Source organism: Anas platyrhynchos, chromosome 39, assembly GCF_047663525.1.
Source record: "Anas platyrhynchos isolate ZD024472 breed Pekin duck chromosome 39, IASCAAS_PekinDuck_T2T, whole genome shotgun sequence".
NCBI classification, from domain to species: Eukaryota; Metazoa; Chordata; class Aves; order Anseriformes; family Anatidae; genus Anas; species Anas platyrhynchos.
In genome coordinates this window covers 4460024-4468554 of record NC_092627.1, presented here as the reverse complement: position 1 = coordinate 4468554, position 8531 = coordinate 4460024, and positions in this window count along the sequence as shown.

Below are 8531 nucleotides of genomic sequence, written 5' to 3'. Positions count from 1 at the left end.
CGCCCGGCTCCCCGACCTCGGCTTCTTCTCCAGCCCCGAGTTCCCCTCAGGTGCCCGGTGCTGAGGGAGGAATGCCCTCCGGGGCTGGCTGGGACACCCCCAAAACCTTTGGAGAAAAAACAAACAAACAGCGAACAAACAAAAAACCCACCCCCAACCCCCTTTTTTTCCACCTCCAAGTTGAATAAAGAGGAGCTCTTCCTTCAGTACGTGTCCAGATATCTTAGTCTACGTTTTAACTCCCACTACGTACTTCTCTTCAATACGCTGTGTTTCCACATACCGCTGCTTTTAGCAATGTTTTTACCTCAGACGCTAAAAGTTGATCTTTTCCCCAAGTCAGAAAAAACAGAATGGGGCTTCTGGGAACCCTTAGTTGTGACAGCTGTTCATGTACAACCGAGATTTACGCCTTTATGAACTGTGAAGGTCTTCTTCTCTCCCGACTAATAACGGGGAGAAGTTTGCCCAAAACTTCAAAGAGCAAAAGTTTTGATGCCAGGAACGCTCCTGCTTCCTCATTGCCTGTCATTCCCTTTTAAGTATGAAATTTTCCAGTTGCAATGCAATGAGCTGACTGTGGTTCCATAGGTAAAGATGCATTTAGGATACCAGGTTTTCAACATCGTCTTGAAGTGGATAAGAAGAAACACATTTTTGCCTCAGTGATATGTTTTTTTCCTCTCCTTTGCCTGGAGATGCAATGAAAGCTTCCTGTTGTCCGCTCAACACAGGCATCTTCTTCACGGTAGCTTTTTAAATACAGTGCTAACAACACAGCTCTTTGTTCCCTTCTGTACGTCTACTGAAACGCAGATTAGGTGCCAGGCGTAGGTCAGTCTTGGAAAAAGCTGCCACCCCTAATGTTATAAGTTAGACCACACAATTTTCTGGTCTATTGAAATTATTTTATTAATCAAGTAAGCAGACACAAGCAAAACAGTGCTGGGTGGCTGGGGAGTCTCCGCTCCACCACAGCACGCAACTTCCCCTTTCCAGTGTCGCTGTTTTAGAGCATTCAAGTTCTGGCTTGTCGAGACTTGACCTGTCGACTTGTCGACTTGTCGAGACTTGTTCTGAGGCTGCGCAGTCTGTTGTTGGGGGTCGTTATTCTTCCTCCGGTGATCATGCGTTGTGCTTGTGTTCAGGTGGGGGCAAAATAGGATGTCTTGAGGTGGGTGGGTGGTATCTTACAAAATCCTTGTTTTAACAAGGATGTTTACCCAACCCCCCTTCCCCATTTGTCCCCATGTTACAATGCTGTGAGTTGTGAAACCTTATCTCCTCAGTAGATTCTTTAAATTCTCAAGGACAATGAACAAGCCCCTACTAATTTATCACAATCCCTCCTTTTTCTTTTTCTAACATATTTTGTTCATTGAATTTTTGCAATATTTTCTTGCTGAGCATCAAAGTTTCTGCGTCGTCCTCCTCCTGCTCAAGAGATTCATACTTAGCATACACAAGCATAAGATGAGCAGCTTCCAATTGTCTTTTCACAATTGCAATTACTCGATTGAATATACATGGTCCAAAAGTCAGTGTTAATATAAGTAACAACAAGGGCCCCGCTATGGTTGTTAGCAGTGTAGTAAGCTAAGGTGAGTAATTAAACCAGGATTCATACCAATTCTGAGGAGCCTCATTTTCCCTTTTGCGTTTTTCTGATCCTTCCCGCAATTTAGTCATTGTATCTCTTACCACCCCAGTATGATGTTTACCAGATGGTATTCAGCCACTGTGTGATGGGTATACATATACTCTTCAGTGTGGTATAGAATCCTTGGTATAATGACCACCTGTACACAAAAATTGTGAGATGTGTTAAACAATTTTAAAGATAGGCAAGGAGTGACTCTCAACAATGAACATACCCACCTAGTGTTATTTGCAGGAATTAATCATTTGTGTGTTTGGTACTTTTTTTTTTTTTTTCAGTGGCATGGCACAGATCATTTTTATCTCTTGGAACTGTGCCGATACATCTACCTTTTCCCATAACTTGAGTCAAAGTTATCCCAATTTCCTGACCCCAACTGCACTTGGAAGGATTTGACTCGTTTGAATATTCAGACCTCCCCATATCTCCTATAGCTTCATAATATGGGGGCTTAACACTTACACATAGCCAGCACCCTTCAGTTATCTCAAGATTAGTTCGATTTAGTACCTGGAAACTAGCATTTATAACTTTCCACATACTACTCTCGGGTACAACCCCTTTCTTTTTTTTTTTTTTTTTTTTTTTTCACAATGCTTGGAAGCAGTGTGGGTAAGGATAACTCTGTTGACTTATTAGAAAACACTGTAGTAGGTTGGGCAGTCCCAGGTATCTTTACAGTCTGGACAACCAAACCTTCCCCTAATAACTCTTTATTAGGCCCGACTACCTTGGAAGTCTCGGGTTTTTCCTTCTTTATTGGTATGAGTCCTCCCCTATCTGTTCCATGTTAGTAAAATCTGACATTTTTCCCTAGTACCCAGCTAGTATCGTCTGAGTTTGTTATATTTATATACAGAACCTTGCAAATTTCTTTATTTCCGTGGAAGGTTCCTGTATACCCTATACCATGCCCTCGCCACCTGTAACAAGGATCCAATTGTCGGTTACAACCTTGCAGCCCATATCCCACTTGTAAGAATTTATCCTGACCAGCCCCGAGTGTCCAGTCTGTAGCAATGGTTTCACACCCCCGGTATGCACAATAATACACATTCAGGCATTTACAGTACCCCTTTCCCAGGTTAGAACTTGGGCAGAAATAAAATCCCATATATTCCCAGCATCAGGGCCTCGAGATCAGCTGACATAGTGTAGAAGTAAAGCTTGGCCCCCCCCCGATGTTATCTGGGTTGCAATAACCTGTTGATCTTCGAATCGACTTAAAGTCCATTAAAAGGTTGGTGGGGGTGGTGTTGAGTCACTATGCAGGATGAAATCACTGCGAGAACCCCCAAATACCGATAGGAATGGCTGAGGCCCATTTCTTTCCCCACTTATTCACTCCTCTGCCTCACTCGTCAGTTGGGTTGCAGCCAACTACGAGGTTTTAGTTCTTCTCGGCAGCAGTAGTGTTCTTCAGGGGAGAGCCTCTACCTTAACCCACGGTACCTATCGAGTTCGTCGCAATGTGAGCTTCAGGTCTTTGTTTCCTGGAGCGATCTCCCACTTCTTGTCACAGATGGGTCCTTTAACACGGATGGCATGTGTCCATCCTTTCTCTGCAGTCCGGACGACTGTTTCTGTAGTAAGCAAAACAACATAGGGGCCTTCCCCATCGTGGTGTTAAAAAAAGTCTCTTTCCAAGTCTTAATTAGAATTGAGGGTGATCAAGTGGCAATTCCAAGTCATAGGGCATACCATACAGCATTTCAAAAGGAGAAATTCCTACATCAGTTCTGGGCTGTGTCCATATGTTTAACAGTGCAAGGGGTAAACATTTTACCCAAGAAGACTTAGTTTCCAGCATAAGTTTTGTTAGTTGTTTCTTAATTTCACCATTCATTCGCTCTACATTTCCAGAAGAGAAGGGGTGCCAGGGGCTGTGAAAATCCCACTCAATCTCTAAGGCCTGCTTTAATCCTTGCAGTAAAGCTTTACACCCATTCAGTCACGTGGTCAATTAGGACAAACAAGTAACTCAGTAAAGTCTACCTGTATACTTAGGAAAGGTCAAAGCCCTGGCTCCCGTCCCCCTCTAGATGGGTTACAGAAGACCTTTTTATTTACCTTTTGACATATAGTACATCCTCTGCATGTGTGTTTCCCTAAAGTATATATTCCTACACAGACATGCTTTCTTAGAACAACATCACACATTGCTTGCACCTCCCAATGACTCTTCTGATGTAAAACAGTTAATATTTGCCTCATTATCACTTTATTCAGCATTTCTCTCCCATCAGGGAGTATCGATTTTCCTTAAAATGATCCACATATTTGTAACATTAATACCTCCTTGGGAGGTTGTAATTGCTCCAAAATCTTTTTTTAGAATTTACCCAAATAGATAGGTGGCCCTGTATAGCCCTGAGGTAAAATTGTCCACCTATATTGTTGCTTCTGCCCCCATTTCAGGGTCTTTCCAGTCAGAGGTGAATATACATGTATGTTTGCTCTCAGGGCCAGAGAGCACTCCATTAATAACACTGTTATTCCAGTCTAACAATTTACTATTTGAATGCCCAATTTAATCATCAAATCCCTTCCCATCAAGTTAGTCCCTGCCTTGGATACATACAATAATTGTCCAGTGATCATTTTATCCCCTGGTCTCAGCTTAGTATTCCCCAAAAGTGGCACTGTTATCCCAGTCCCTTCTACCCCCATCACATTTAGGGTTTCATTAGTTAATTTAATCCCTGATACTTTACAAGTCAGTAATCACTTAGCTGCTCCAGTGTATTGGGTTTGATGGCAAGGTTCTGGGGGGGGGGGGGGGGTGATGGGTGTGGGGGTGGGAAACTGCAGTGGCAGCCCCCGTGAGAAAAACCCAGAAACCTCCCCGTGATAGATAAGGGACAATTTCATCTGGCCCCAAAGGGGCCCACTGCTGCCCAGAGCCAAGCCATAAGCAACACAGTCCGTGCCTCTGTGAGAGCACATCCACGAAAACAAACAAAGAAACAAACAAAAGCCTGCTGCTCAACAGCAGTTGGGAGAGCGAGAAACCCTCCCGCAGACACCAAAGTCAGTGCAGAAGGAGGGGGAGGAGGCGCTCCAGGCGCTGGAGCCGAAGCCCCCCTGCGGCCGCTGGAGAGGCCCCTGGTGGAGCAGGCTGTTCCCCCCTCCCCAATGCTTGGGAAACTGAACAAACACCACAGCAAATATACCAAAACTTCTAGACTGTTACTTTTTATAATGCCTACATCACCTTTCCCTGCTCATTCAATTTCAAATAGCTCTGTTAAATACTGCATGCCACACCTTTAACACCTTCAGCAACCCTTTTAACACTTCCTTTATCTTTCTCCAGCCTGTACTTTTCTAATACCAGCACCAAAGGCTCAGTCAGAGTCCAACTTAATTCCATACCTTTTCCCTCCAAGATACTGAAACAACATATCAATCAATATACCATATTTCATCCCATTTTTCTTCTTTCCACAAAAACAACATTGACTGTAATATGGTGTTATAATTAATAGTTCCATTTAGGGGCCACTCTGCTCCATCCTCTAGTTTATAAAGTGGCCACCACTGATTACAATATTTGATAAGAGTTCTTTTACTTTCTGTACCCTTTCACCCCACTATATCCCTCCAATGTGTTAGTATACATCCTAGAGGGCTTTTCCTCGGGATTTCTTTGCTTTGAACTTTTCCTGTTGTAATCTACAGTGGTCAATATTCCACTGTTTTCCTAGAAGCTCTTTAGTAGTCAATCCCAATCCCTCCAAAATCCACAATATATAGATACACAAGTAAAATCAGACCACTGTAAATTAACTGCCTCTTGACAATTACACTGAGGACATTTAAACCTGATGAGCCGATAATATGCCTGGGCAAATTTTGTTCCCTTAGACATACACCTCAATGGCAGTCCTTATATTTACATATTTACATATTAACATATGTATAAAAGTGTACTTTAACAAAAATGCCCGGGCTTTTATATATATACAATATACAATGTACAGTTATTATTCCAGTTAGAATTATTCCTCAGCAGCTGCAAACATGCCAGTTGCCATTAAAGCTCGCTTACCCTCCTCCTGTCCTTTTCTTAAAATCTCAGACATCCCCAGAGTTAATGGGGATGGCCACATATTCCATTCCTGGCTGGGATCCCCCCATCACTATTTCTCGTAGGGGATATAATCCCTCCCTTAAAGCAGATTTCTGATTTCTTGCCCTGCTTCTGGTTACCGGCCCCTGTGTTTCATGATCCGATTCCGATTCTCCTGGATTAGCTAATTCGGGGAGTCCATTAAGGACAGGAGCTGTTAGTGCGGGCGGTGGAATGTAGAGTGGGGGCGGTGTTAGGACTTCTAAGTCCTTTCTCTTTTTATCCTGCCCTCCTTTTTCTTTTAGAGATGTAGATGCGTCCTCATATCTGAATTTATCCAGAGGTGCGCATACTCACTTTCGGACAATCTTTTCTACAAATTTCGGACAATCTTTTACTACTAACCAATCTATCACATCAATGGTTGTAATTGCAAGTCGACTGCTCCCAAAGCAGCAGGGAATGACACGATCCTCTTTGTAGGACAGCTGCTGCCACAGCAAAGCCACTGTTGCATTTCATTAGAGAAGCATTGCAGCAGCGCGGGGCACTGTAAAAAGGCTGCAGATCTTGTAGATACAGCTGTGCCAGCTGGAAAAGGAAGCACCCTTAGGTGATTACCTTTACCCACGTGTGCCATGCCTACAACTCTGCTGGCAGAACAGATTGCTCAAACGCCCAGAGCAAAGGTGGATTAGTTTGCTCAATCCTACCTTTAAATTCAGGGGTGGGTAAATAGCAAAGCGACTGCTTGTAGCAATCACCTCTCTCTCACACAGTCATTTCTATTACCAAAGATGCAGAGATGATAATCTCTGGCACAGCAACAGTGACAAGCTAGTGGCAGCACCTTCTTCCACTGCCACAGCTGTCCATTACCTGTGTGAGCCTGCAAGCATGTAGCTTTAGGGAGCAGCCATACCAAATGGAAATACTGCTGCCCCCTGGAAATAATGCTGCTTATCATCTTATCAGCAAACTCTGCCTCCCTCATGTATATATATATATATATACACACACACACACAATATAAGAAATTCTAATACTGCACTTTCAAGGAATTTCAGAAAAGTAGTCACTTCTCCATGGCTAGCTAGTTTACGTCAACCTGCTAACTTCAGGTTTAATATCATCACTGCAAGAAATAAAGATCCTTTTCAGGTTCTTAATACATCAAAGCATGAAAAAAAATCCCCAAATAAAAGCCCTCAAACCCATCATAAGAATTATGAATCATTAAAATGATATCCATAATAGTACTAGCAGGTTGTCAGTGTGGTATTTTAAAATTCAGCAAGGCCTTTTGTCTTAAACATTAGGCAAAGAATCTGTCTCCTAAACTACAGATGACCAGAAGCAAATGGTAGCCTACAGAAATCTCCATGAGGTGTGGAAACTAAACAGTCACAGTGCATTACAGGCTGAATTATTTCACTATCTGTATGTCCTTCCAATTAATTGTTTTAATTGGCATTGGTGAACAATGGGCTTAATTTGCAATTTTACATGACGCAGGAATATGTCCTATTTGAGCATTAAAAAAAAGCTGAAATTAGACATACTTTGAGCTCATAGCGATCCACAATAACTATGTAGTCTGTCTCTGTAGGGACTTGTACAGTGTTCTCATCACTTACCTGTTGTTGGTCTTCTTCCCAAGAACGTTCAGGAGTCACCGCTTGAAATGCCCAGGAATCTGGAAGGACACAGATTTCTTCAGTCAGGTTTTCTGTTTATCTAGAATACAGTCTCAGTGAAGTATCCTGTACCTGCCAAACAGTCTCTTTCTACAAATACAGAGACAGAATTGTTATCGTCTTCACTGAGAAATACTTGGCTTCTCCCTTCTTTCCAGCTAAAGTCACTGCTCCATAAAAATCAGAAACTAAGACAAAAAAAGCAAACAAAAATACCCACAAACAAACCAAAAGCACTAATGAAAAGCTTAATATTGGAAAAAAATAGTCATGTTGCCAATTCAGGGCTCAGAGTCTCAGAGCGCGTGGTGAAAGGTGACCCCCAGCTGGCTGCTGGAGGAAGCTGAGGCAGCGTTCAGCTCTAACCTTTGCCTTCTTGGCTGGCATCTTTGCACTCCTGCTGTCAGTGGGTGTTGAGTGTCCTTCCCCCCAGCCTCAGCACGTGCCCTCAGATGTAGGCAGCGTTTAGCAGCTAGAATTCACTCCAATATAAAGAGTACAAATCATGCGTTTTCTGCTTTTGCTTTGGAACTCTTAGCTTGAGGTTTTCCTGCAGGCCATGAGGTTTCTTGCAGCAGCAGGGATGAGTTCTGTTAGCAAGAGGCTGTTCTGTGCTTCGACTGTGGGAAGACAAATGGTTACCTGTGCACCGTGAAATAGAACTTGACACCTAGCACACCGCACTTGCAGCCTGTGGGGTGCTTTAACAAGCAGGTAAATCAGCAGAGGCTGTTTTGCAGCCGGGGTGATGCTGGGTGATTAAAAAGCAGGGGCAGAACAAGGAGTTTCTAGTGTTTGTTCTTGCTTGTCATCCGACTCTCCACTTCCACTGTTCGTTAGAAAAAAAAACAAAAAACAAACAACAAAAAACAAGGGGTAAGCATCTTAATATCTTTATTGTAAATGGAAGGCACAAAACAGACCAGCAACAGAGACTGTCCAAGAGAAATACTTGGTGCTTTATAAACAAACAAGGAAGTACCCTTAGGTAGGTGTGATAATCCTCCTCTAACGCGTTTTTGGAGTGCAAAAATAGATTTGTTCCTTTCTTGCTCTTCTCTCCAGGACAAAGGCAGAATAGCCAACTGCAAAGTTAGACCAG